The sequence below is a fragment of the Mesocricetus auratus genome, unplaced genomic scaffold (genome assembly GCF_017639785.1).
Source record: "Mesocricetus auratus isolate SY011 unplaced genomic scaffold, BCM_Maur_2.0 Super-Scaffold_100041, whole genome shotgun sequence".
Taxonomy (NCBI): Eukaryota; Metazoa; Chordata; class Mammalia; order Rodentia; family Cricetidae; genus Mesocricetus; species Mesocricetus auratus.
In genome coordinates this window covers 7,657,048-7,669,089 of record NW_024429218.1, presented here as the reverse complement: position 1 = coordinate 7,669,089, position 12,042 = coordinate 7,657,048, and the positions used below count along the sequence as shown (strand labels likewise).

The 12,042-nt window shown below is 47.3% G+C and overlaps 1 long non-coding RNA gene across 2 annotated transcripts; it reads left to right on the top strand.

Annotated features, from left to right (window-relative positions):
- The first annotated feature begins 1,203 nt into the window (after nucleotides 1-1,203).
- On the top strand, nucleotides 1,204-5,631 carry LOC121135709. Of its 2 annotated transcripts, XR_005872808.1 has the most exons (3): nucleotides 1,204-1,719; nucleotides 2,155-3,259; nucleotides 3,982-5,631. It is a non-coding gene; the product is annotated as an uncharacterized LOC121135709 (long non-coding RNA). The 2 variants fall into 2 exon arrangements; XR_005872807.1 differs by having other exon boundaries at nucleotides 1,204-3,259.
- The last annotated feature ends 6,411 nt before the right edge of the window (nucleotides 5,632-12,042 follow it).

Here is a 12,042-nt window from a genome sequence, read left to right as displayed (position 1 = left end):
CACCACCACTCTTAGTTTATATAGTACTAGGCCTCAGACCCAGGGCTTCATGCATGCCAAGAGAGCATTTTACCAACTTGGCCTCATCTCTGCCCCTGTGTGTTTTACTGAGCTCTACGGATGACTCCGGTAGTCTCTCTGTCTTGTACTTAACTACAATTTGTCCAAGACCATGAGTAGTCTTTATCTGTCTGAGGGAAGAAACAAAAGGCCTCCCTTTATTCCCTCAGACAGATTTCTTCTTACATCTTGTTTCCGCCTTCTGAGCCTGAAAGAAGCGGCTTGAGTCTCTCTCGTCATCTGAAAAGATGCATGTCTCCCATCCTAGTGTCTCAGCACAGGATATTCACAACATTAAAAGAAAAATAAATAAACACAGAAAACCCCAAATCACAACTTCAAACCGACCACAGCAAAAACTGGGTGTGTGTTTGGGCAACATGTGGGCAAATATCCGGCATGCTTGTTTTACTGTCTCGGAGCACAGATTCCGCACGAAGGAAACCGTGATCATGCACAGTTTGCAAACAAAGATGCCAAACACAGCTTTAAGCACTGGGAAACAGTAAAAATTCTCCCACGCTACGATCCACCTCAACAATCCGCTGTAGGACGGGCTGGGATTAATCAGTGTCAGCGCCGTTGCTTCCCTTTAAGGTTGACATTAGACGTCAGGTCCCCAATGGTTCTTCAGACTTAGCATGGAGTGGCTGAGAGCTGTGACCCACATTCCCATGCTCCCAGGTGGCATTCTATGCTTCTGGCTTAGCTTTCTCTGGGAAGAAAAACTGCAGACTTTCTTGGTATGGAGCCATGCTCCCATCTGGGATAAAGATTAAGAAAGAGGAAGGAGCTTTTGTTCTGATTATAAATGCCAGATGCCGCCACATGCACGGTGCTTACTTCAAACGTTTGCTTTGAAAACATCCTCTCTGAGGGGATGCCCTGCTAACCGTCAGGAGTCAGAGGGGTGGCCCACAGCACTGGCCAGCACTTACTAAGAGATTGCCACCACAGATTAAAGGGATCCCTCGCCTTGGGGTGGTTTATCAACTTTCACAGAGAACAGTTTCCCACATGGAAGACTTCCACAGCCACGAAAGCCATGGGAATCTCTAGAGGTCATCATGTGGGCTTCAGGCCAGCAGTTTATAAACCACCAACACCAAAAGGCATTTCAGAGTCAGTAGGCTTTCAGGAAACCACTGTTCCTGTAAGTCAAATGACTCTTGGATCATTTTTTATTACAGAGTCGGAGAGAGAGCAAGCAGCTCAAAGCTGGGAGAAACGAGTGCAGAAAGACATGAGCGAGGGGCGTGGGGCATAGTTCGGTTGGTAGCGTACATGACATCCTAGGTCCGGTCTGTAGCTCCTCATATTTTGGGTGTGAGTATGGTGGTGCACGCTTAGGACCCTGGCTCTGGGGCCATAGAGGCAGGAGGCTCACAAGTGTGAGGTTATCCTTGGCTACACAGTACGTTTTGAGCTCCTGTCTCAGAGTGGGTGGCGGGCATGAGTAATGACGGAAGGCAGAGGAGAAGGGATGAGAAAGAGTAGAGGGGAGGGAGAGCTGTGATGGATAAGGAGAGGGCAAACATTGCTTCAGAGCAGGCTCCGCTTCTCGGCCATGTTCCGACTGCTCTGCTAACTTCAGGCAAGCCTCCCAGGGAGAAATACCTGGAAGATCTCAATCTACTTAAGATCTACTAGGTCAGCATGGTGAGTCTTCCTTTGGCCTTAGGGTGGGGCAGAGCTGGACTGGCACTGTCACCAATCCTTTGTCTGTCTAAAGCTTTGAAATCTTTTTCTTTATGGATTCCCTAGTGTTGTTCTTGGTTTTCATTGTTGGCTTAGTAATATGTAATATTATCTTTTAAATACACCTATTTCAAAATTCATCCCTTCATATTTTCACACATATAATTGTCATGAACATGCAATGCCAGAAACATAGACAAATACATTTGTGTCTTTCTAAAATGTCAGAATTTACAAATAAAGATAAATGTACAAGGTTTAGCAGTTTCAATAAGAGAAATTTGTCATATAATCTGAATATCTTGGTAGCCTGGCTGAGGCAAACACAGTATCTTAGTCCACTCTTAATTACTAATATTTGTTTTGGTTTTTGTCTTGTTTTGTTTTGCCTTTAAGACAGGGACTCTCTATATAGCCCTAAGTATCCTAGAACCTACTATGCAGACCAGGCTGGCCTCCATTAATTATTAATCTCAACTTTCTTATGGCATAGCACAGAGTAAGTATCTATCTATGTGCATATGAGTGGTTTGCAGAATGGATACAAGCTAAAGAGACCGGACAGAGTTCAAAAGGTTTCAGATGCAGGCGAATAATCTGAACAGATAAGATAATGAACCAGTGTCAGGAGGTAGCTGCATTGGAAGCTACTAGAGTCAGGTTTGAGAGCTGTGAGCCAGAAGCCCTAACCAAGATCTGAGAGCAGGAAATGGATCAAGTCCAGACTGGTGAACAGGTGGATGGACAAGGGGTTACGTATTCACATCCACAGCAGAGGATCCAATGGATCCAAGGACGGCCGGGGGAGTCCACTGCCTGTCAGTCCTTGACACAAATGCCGGGTCTCTGGTGACAGGTTAGCGTGGTGCCATGCCATCACCGGGTTAGGCGCCCATCACTTTGGGGGTCTAGGGGAGGGAGTTATACTCTTCTCTTGGCCTGGCGTGTCTGATAAATTCTTGGGCATGGTTCCATGGATCTGCCCCTGCAGTTTTAATTTTCATTCCCATGGCTACCTTTCTATTCCCAGGAATAATTCATTTATCAGTCTGTCCTGGGGAGGAATGGGTGGTACCCTTCAGAGGGTGTCGGTTCCTGATCCCACGGGGGCGGGGCTGAAGTCATCCTCCCTCAAAGTGAAGTAAATAAAAGCTGATTATAAAATAGAGTCTTCTACGGTAAGGCTCAGCCTGGGAAACACTTGGAGGGACATAGCCCCATCATGATATGACGTGCGGTAGCCATGCTTCCCCCAGACACATCACAACGTAATCTATTATTAATAATATTCTCCCCCTGCTATCCTCTCTCATCCCTGCTGTTGCTTATGATTCCCTGCAAGCATCCCACTTTAACACTGTTACTTTTTGTGTGGTGATCTGTACACATCTGTGCGCCTGAGTGTGGAGGCCAGATGTCAGTCCTGGCGCCTTTCCTCAGGAGACGGACGGCCACTTCATGTTTTGAAGCAGAGGTTTTCCCGGAGGCCTGGGACTCCAAGGTAAGACAGGGAAACCGTGTAAAGCAGTGGGTTTAACTTGGATGCTTCCGTGTGCGCGGTCACATCCAGCCCTCTCTTATCCTTGAATCTAGTGTCTCCCTGACTCCCTTTCTTTCCTCTGGTATCCTCCCTTCTATTTTCATGCCTCTCCTTCCTTATGGTCCATACATGAGAAAACATGTAATTCTTATCTTCTTGGAGCTAGCTGATTTCATTTCATCTGAAGCTTCCTGACCCTCATCAATTTTCCTATAAATGATGGGATTTTGTTCTTTTTTAATGATTGGCTAGTACCTGTTATATTTTTATGTCACACTTTCTGTATCCATGTCTCTGTGGGTGGGCACAAACACCAACTCTCTGCCCTGGCTGTTGTGAACAGTGCTTTAGTAAGCATGGCTGTGCAAGCGTCTCCGTTGATGATGGCTTGGGTTCCTGTGGGCGAGTCATTCCAATGGACGTCTAGCTAAGCTGCTGAGTTCGGCTGGCTGAAGACTGATTTTTGCTGGGACAGGAATATCTCTTGAAAAGCTGTTGTGAGAGATTCAGGAGAAAGGTTTGTGACTTCGAGGCTCTGAGGCGGGGACTTACTGGGGCACTGTTTCTCTGAGTGCTTGCTTATACGACCTCACGACAAAGCCACCAGGCATGGTGTTCACAGCCACCCCTTGCTCTACCCCTGAGCAAAAGCAAAAGCAAAGAATCTTCCTTGTCCCTGCCAGCTCCATCCGATGTGGACCATCCTGCAACACAACATCTGGGTATAAACTACAACTTGAACCTGACAAGTTTCTACCTGGAGCAACGTAAGAGGACTCAGGAAAGGCGTGTTTTTGCGTGTTAACTGATCTGTCCATGTGGGAAGGGCGATACAGCCCTGAGCTCTGCCAGAGACGACAGAGACATGTTCGGATGGAAACGTTCAGGTGGGAAAAAGCTAGTGACAGAGCTGAGGACAATCTGGCCTGTGTCACCTTCAAAGGTTCACACAACGGTGTGTTAGCACTGCAAATGTGAGTGACAATGGCCTGGCTCTAGGAGCTTGGAAGATTTGTATTTAATTATCTTGTTGCCATTTGTTGAAGGAGAGCAGCATGCAGGCATTTGCTCTCGCAGTCTTTGCTGTGGATGTGCGTGAAGCGTGCGTCTGTGCTGGAGCACCTCTGTGCACACAGAGGCCAGGAGTGGACTCCACTACAGCTCTCCACCTTATCATTTGAGACCTGAACACAGAGCTCACCCATTGGCTAGACGGCCTGGTGGGAGGGCTCTGTGGATCCGTCTGTCTCCACCTACCTCCTGATGGTAGGGTTACAGACATGTTATACGCACGACGGGGATCTGGACTCAGGTCGTCAGGCCTGTGCAGCAAGCACTTCACCTATCCAAGCATCCACCCAGACCCATGCCATCTTTTTAATCCCTGTAGTAACCATTAGCAGGAGATGTTGTATCCTCATTTTCCACACGAGGGACCTGAAGCTTACAAAGGGGATCCTCCCCACCCCAGGCAAGTCAAGCAACTTGCTAAAGGTTATGTGGGACCATACTTTAAGCCCAGTCTGTCTGATCCCAAAGTTACTTGGTACCAGCAGTCAGTAAGGGATAGCCCATAAGACAAATCAACTATGTGCTTCACATTTTTAAATTGTTGAAAAGTAAAAAAGAGGAAAACCAGTTTGTGCCTTGTGGAAATTACATGAAAAACCAAATTTCAGTGTCCTTACTGTGGGTTTTTTAAATTTTGTTTGTTGTTGTGTGTTTTTGAGACAGTCCCATATATCCCAGGCCAGCCTTGAACTGTCTATGTAGCCAAGGATGGCTGAACTCCTGGTTTACCTGGACTCCTGGCCCTGAGTGCTGAAATTACAGTACTGTACCACCAGACCCAGTTCATGTGGTGCTGGGATTGAATCCAGTACCACACATCACGCATGTTAGGCAAGTACTATCCCAATGGAGCTACATCCCTGGCGACACGAATAAAGTTTTATTGGCACGTAGCCCATCTGTACTGTCTGTAGCTGCTTTCATACTATATGAGAAGTTGCTAAAGAGACCAAGTGATCAGTTAGCCTAGTGTATTTACTACCCGGTCCCTTACAATAAAGTTTTATTGGCACGTAGCCCATCTGTACTGTCTGTAGCTGCTTTCATACTATATGAGAAGTTGCTAAAGAGACCAAGTGATCAGTTAGCCTAGTGTATTTACTACCCGGTCCCTTACAATAAAGTTTTATTGGCACGTAGCCCATCTGTACTGTCTGTAGCTGCTTTCATACTATATGAGAAGTTGCTAAAGAGACCAAGTGATCAGTTAGCCTAGTGTATTTACTACCCGGTCCCTTACAATAAAGTTTTATTGGCACGTAGCCCATCTGTACTGTCTGTAGCTGCTTTCATACTATATGAGAAGTTGCTAAAGAGACCAAGTGATCAGTTAGCCTAGTGTATTTACTACCCGGTCCCTTACAATAAAGTTTACTGGGGCTCTGCCACACACTATTGGGCCTCATAACTAGTTGGCAGTGAGTTTTGAAAATCTTAATAGACAATGCTCTTACTGACTGTAGCACTAATCAATACTCTTGCACATCTCTTCAGTCTTCCCTATAAGGGTTCCATTTGCAGCTGGGCAGGTGGCTCAGTCAGTAAAGTGTCTGCATGGCAAACATCCCAGCCCAAGTTCAGATCCCTAGCACCCGCAGGAAAAGGAACGGCGGTGCCACGAAGTGGCGGAAACGGCTGGATCCCCAAAGCTCGTCGGGCAGTCAGTCTAGTCAAATCAATGAGCTCCATGCTCAGTGAGGGACGCTGACTCAGAAATAAAAAATGGTGTTCCGTGGAGAAAAGACACCCAGACAGAGATGGTGGCACCACCTTTAATCCCAGCACTTGGGAGGCAGAGACAGGCAGACCTCTGAGTTCAACGCAGTCTATGGAGTAATTGTTGATACAACTAGGGTACTCAGAAACCCTGTCTTGAAAAGAAGAGAGAGAGAGAGAGAGAGAGAAACACCCAACATCAACCCGACCTATGACACACACACACACACACACACACACACACACACACACACACACATCTCTCTCTCTCTCTCTCTCTCTCTCTCTCTTAACAAGTACACTTGCTGTACACACAAGGAATCCCTCAGTTTGTACCTAAAGACTTGACTCCTACCTTAATGTGCTAGCAACCAGGTCATGTTTTGTCTTTGTTTTTTCTTTTTTACTTCATTCCATTCTTTCACTTATAGAACAAAAGTCCAAAGAGCTGAGATGCAGCTACTGGCTTCTCCACGCTCTTGGGGGTTTCTGCCATGGCTGAGAACAGGGAGAGGGAGTTGGGATGGGAAAGCACACTTAGGAGCACTGAAGATCACTTTCAGGCTGAATTTAGGAATGAAGTCAGCCGAAGTGAACACCACCACACCACACCACACACACCACACCACCACACCACACCACACCACGCCACGCCACACCACACCACACCACACACACCACACCACCACACCACACCACACCACACCACCACACCACACCACACACAGCAGCAGAGTGCTTGCAGAGTTCTGCTTGAGTAGTTCATTTCTGATGTGCCCCTCCCATGCTTTCTGTGGCTCGCTCCCATCCAACAGTCATTCTGCTGGCCCGGCATCCCGACCTCATTATGCAAAACGTTCTGGGAATCTAACAGCCAGTTCCCAGCATCGAGAGTCTAGCCCCCAAGCATTATTCATAACGTTAATGTCATCACTCTGAGCCAACTGCGTTCCCATAATGCCCTTCAAGCATCGAAGAAAAAAAGAAAAGTCTAGAGAAACACCTATCCCACAGAACTCAAAGGCTGACAGCCTACTTGTGGCTCCCAGATAAGTAGCTTTGGAGCTTACTGACTCTCAGAGTCGTCTCCTGATTGGTCCTTTTGGAGTTCCCCAGTGGTGCCTTCCAGCTCGTGATGTTGTTAGGACTTTTAACATCCACTACAGGAATTTGTTAAACTGATGTACTATAGCGGGGGACAGAATTCAGCGGCTCAGTTGGTATAGTGCTTGTCTAACATGCCTGATGCCCTGGATTTAATTCCAACACAGCATGAACTGGGTGTGGTGGAGCACACCTAGAATTCCAGCACTTGGGGTTGATGAGGGTGAATCAGGAGTTCAGAGTCATCCCTGACTATACAATAGTATGTATGCTTGCCTCACGTGTAGAGTCCTCGGTTCAATCCCCAGCACCAAAACCCAGGCATGGTGGTACACATCTGTAATCCCAGATCTCAGGAGATGGAGGCAGGGGGATTGAAAGTACATGGTCTTCTTGGACTACATAGCAAGTATAAGGTCAGCCTGGGCTATATGAGATCCTGTAAAATGAAGGGAGGGAGGGAGAGAGGGAGGGAGGGGGGGAGGGAGTAATGGAGGAAAGATATTAACACAGCTGGCAGAATGTTCTTCTATGGACGATGAGGTAGAGTTTTCTTAGCCAAAATCAAATTTTTTGCAGTTAGAAATTTTGCATCTTGGGCTGGGCATTGGTGGCACTCGGGAGGCAGAGGCAGGCAGATCTCTGTGAGTCCAAGGCCAGCCTGGTCTACAGAGCGAGTTCCAGGACAGCCTCCAAAACAATACAGAGAAACCTTGTTTAAAAAAAAAAAAACAAAAAAAGAGACATTTTGCATCTTTACCTGATCTTCAGTGGTTATTTTTTCTTTTCCAATCAAATGCCTTTTCAGTCAAATAAACTTTCTGTCAGGAAGCGATTCTCCACATTCTAAGTGCATGACCTGTCCCTGAAGATGAATTATTTCCCCAGATTCACAACCCATTGAATCTGGTCTATATATCCACCAAAGTCAAAGGAACTCCTAAAGTACACTACACACAGAGCTGCTTTTCAGGCCAACTGCACGGGACACACTTGCATTTTGACAAGCTTTGCGGGAAGGAAATAACTTAAGTCTGAAGCAGGCTTGGTTTAAAACTCTATTGTCTGCGTGGGTGGTATTTTTTTTCTCTAGATGATTTTGGAAACAATAAATATGACTCTTGAAAGTGTCCACTCTGGAAGTGGTTTTTACCCTTCTTCATCAATCTCCGTGATACCCGAGGGGCTACTGAAGAGAATTTCCCTGGAACAGAGAAAGAGGACCCTGGAAACTCGGGTGTGTTGCCCTAACTTTACATGTGGCTGAGCTGTCAGAGCAGCTGGTCCTGGGGTTCCAAGATCAGTGTGGAATGTTCTCTCGTGATAACATGCCAGAGACGACGTATAATAGGATGGTGCAGGATCAAGGTTTCAACATTCAAACAACGTGGCCTTGGAGACGCAGAGTGCCTGTCTGCCTGCCTAGCATGTAGGGGGCATGGGCTCAGACCCCACCACCACATAAACAGAGCGCATCAACGCATGCGAGTCATCCCAGAGTTCAGGCAACAGAGGCAAGAAAATCAGGAGTTTAAAGGCATCCTTGGTTACACGGGAAGTTCAAGGCTAGCCTGGGCCTTATGAGACCTTGCCTTAAAAAAAATTAATATTTGCCACACAAGCATGAAGCCTTGAGTTCAGATCACCAGCACCCACACAGAAACCAGATGTGGTGGGAGGTGTACAATGTGAGCACTGTGCGGACAGGTGGACCCCTGGAGCTCGCTGGCCAGCCACGCTTACCAGTCGTTAAGTTTCAGGTTCAGGTTAGAGATCCTGTGTCAAAAAATAAAGTGGACAGCAATTGAGGAAGACACTTGGGTGGTAAACTGTACCTGGGGGCTTCACAAGTGACCACAAATGCCTGTGCCACACTCAGGGTGTGTGTGTGTGTGTGTGTATGATGTATGTAAGGGGGGCATCCCAAGGAAAGGAGAGGGGAGGGGAGGGGAGGATGGGGAAAGGGAGGAAAGAGAATAGAAGGGGAGAGGAGGAGAGGGGAGGAAAGGAAAGACATTTTTAAAATTTGGGAATAGGCTGAGTCAGACCTTGCCAAAAGCCTCCCTGAAGCCTGAGAGCATGTAGCAGCATGAGTTTTTACAAAATGTACACAGCAACTTTTATCCAAAGATCTCAAAGCACTCTGCAAAAGTAAAATTGCCTAACATCCCTCAGAGGGCCAACCATCCTGTACTGCCAGAGCCTCCAAGTCAGGGCTCTAACCTCTGGACTACTGACACCAGGATCTGGGGAACTTGTCATGCGGGTCATGGTGACTGTCCTGTGCACCAAGGGCTATCTGGTAGCATTCCAGACTTCTCCCCACTCATGACACATTTTGGTTTGTGAGGCACAAAAATGTCTCCAAACGCTGCAGAGATCCGGAAGGGACAACACAGCAGAGATCTGGAAGGGACAAAGGCAGCCCCAGGTGAAAGCCATTGTTCTCCGTTGACCCAGGACATGCTAAGCCATGAATAGTTCTATCCAACACCACCCGGCCAGACTGCAGTCCCAGGGTCACAAACACAGAGGACGACTCCTGTGTCTCAGGACAGCCACCACTGCTGCCCGCCTCCTCTCTGTGACCATCCGGGAGTCCTCACTCATTCCTGAGACTGGGTACTTCTGAGACTCGGCTGCGAGGACTTGCCAGCCTAAATGCTGCCTCGTGCTGCACTGGTGTGCTGTTGTGTGGTGTTGCGTTGTGTTTGTGTGTCCATGTGATAAGTGGTATTCCTGCAGGGAAAGCTGTGTGTATCCTGAGCCTGGATTTTTCTCTGATGCTGTGAAGCCCACAAGTCACACTGCCCTTGTCCCCAGTGAATCCCCTTCAACTCAAACCTTTCAAATTGCACAGCTGGTTTGCCTGACAAGCTGCGGCAGGGTGGGGTGACAACAGGGCAGAGGGATGCTTGTGGACTTGGTTGTCTCTTCAGTCTGCCAACCGCCACATTTATCTGTTTGTTTGTTCATTTATTTGCGGTGCGTCTTTGGACATACATGCAACCTGCTCCCTGGGTTAACTGATTGATTCAAGCAGAACACTATTTGCATAGGTATTTTTTTTACTGGATATGCTCAAGCTTGCCTCTCAATAGATTGTAAAACGCCTGTTACTCCCTCTCATTATTCGCATCAGCATGTGAACTTGATGATCCCTTCAATGAGTCACTGAAAACAGCGAAGATTAGCTTGAGCAATGAGCTACCTCAAGTATTATGGGAACAGAGACAGGTGTAACCACCCCCCCACCCCACCTCATGCCCCAGCAGAAAAACTGATGCATATGCACTCTGAGGCACAGGGCCATCAGGGCTTTAGAGGGAAGCAGGTGGTTTTGACATTCACAATTTTTGGTCCCATGATACTTCAGAGAGTTAGGCTTTCATCTATATTGCTTCCAGGATATGTGTGTGTGTGTGTGTGTGTGTAGTGATGTGTAGTAGAAGGTGCTCTAAATTTAAGACCAAAAATTACGGCTCAGACAGTAACATGCCAGACAAATAAGTGTAAGGGGCCCGAGCTTGGATCCCCAGAGCCTACATAATAAGCCAAGGATGGCGTCATGTGATTGTGATGCCAGCACTAAGCAGGTAGAGACAGGGGGGGTCCCTGGCACACACCAGCCAGCTAGGCTTTCCAAAGAAGTGCATTCCAGGTTCAGTGAAAGAACCTGTCTCTAAGCCAGGTGTTGGTGGCGCACACCTTTAACCCCAGCACTCGGGAGGCAGAGGCAGGCGGATCTCTGTGAGTTCGAGACCAGCCTGATCTACAAGCGCTAGTTCCAGGACAGCCTCCAAAGCCACAGAGAAACCCTGTCTTCAGGGAGAGAGAGAGAAAAAAGAACCTGTCTCTAAAAAGGATGATGGAGAGTGATGGACAAAGACACATGTCAGCCTCTAGCCTTCAACACACTCACACACACTCACACACTCACATATTCACACTCACACACACTCGCACACTCTCACACACATGCACCCCCACTCATACACACTCACACACTCACACATACTCTCACACTCACTCTCACACACTCTCACACTCACACACTCACACACACACTCACACACACTCTCACACACACACACACATACACAAGTTGGGGCTGAAACCCGGTTGTTCCATGTTCTAGTTGTATGTGTTACAGCGAGCGGCAGCATGGGGTGATGTAATTGGTCTGAAGCTATGCAGGCAGCATCTAACAGCTTATTAACCTTGGTTCGAGCACTGAACGCAAATCCAACAACAGTCTGCACACCACTATACTGCCTCACCCCCCCCACAGTCTCCATTTTATACAAAGGGGGTGGCACAAATAAACAGGCTATCATGGTTGCTCCTGAAATACAGCAATTAATAGGAATAACCAGAGAAAACTGTGTTGATATGCCATTAAAAAAATAGAGAACACATACTCTTACAGCCAACAAGATTCTTAGAGAAGCTAAGGTTAATTTGAGACAGAAATTGCAGGTATGAGCATGTCTGTTGGGTCCCTACCCTTTCTCTTTTTGGTGGGTAAGTTTCCACCGCCAAACAGAATGAGGGCTTGACAAGCAGCCCCAGGACCCAGTGGAAGATCGTGTTATGATGGGAAGAAATGAAAAGAAAGAGCAGATGATGGTTATCCCAGGGTGCGGGAGAGGAGAAAGAATTAGTTAACGTCACAAGAAATTAAGGTATCCAAGTGTGGTGGCGCACGCCATCAATCCAGCACTTGGGAAGCAGAGGCAGGAGGATCTCTGTGAGTTTGAAGCTGGTCTGGTTTACACAGTGAGACCCCGTCTCAAATAAGAAAAAAAATGGAGATGTTTTCTTTTGAGCAAGGGATAGCCCAACGCATCAGG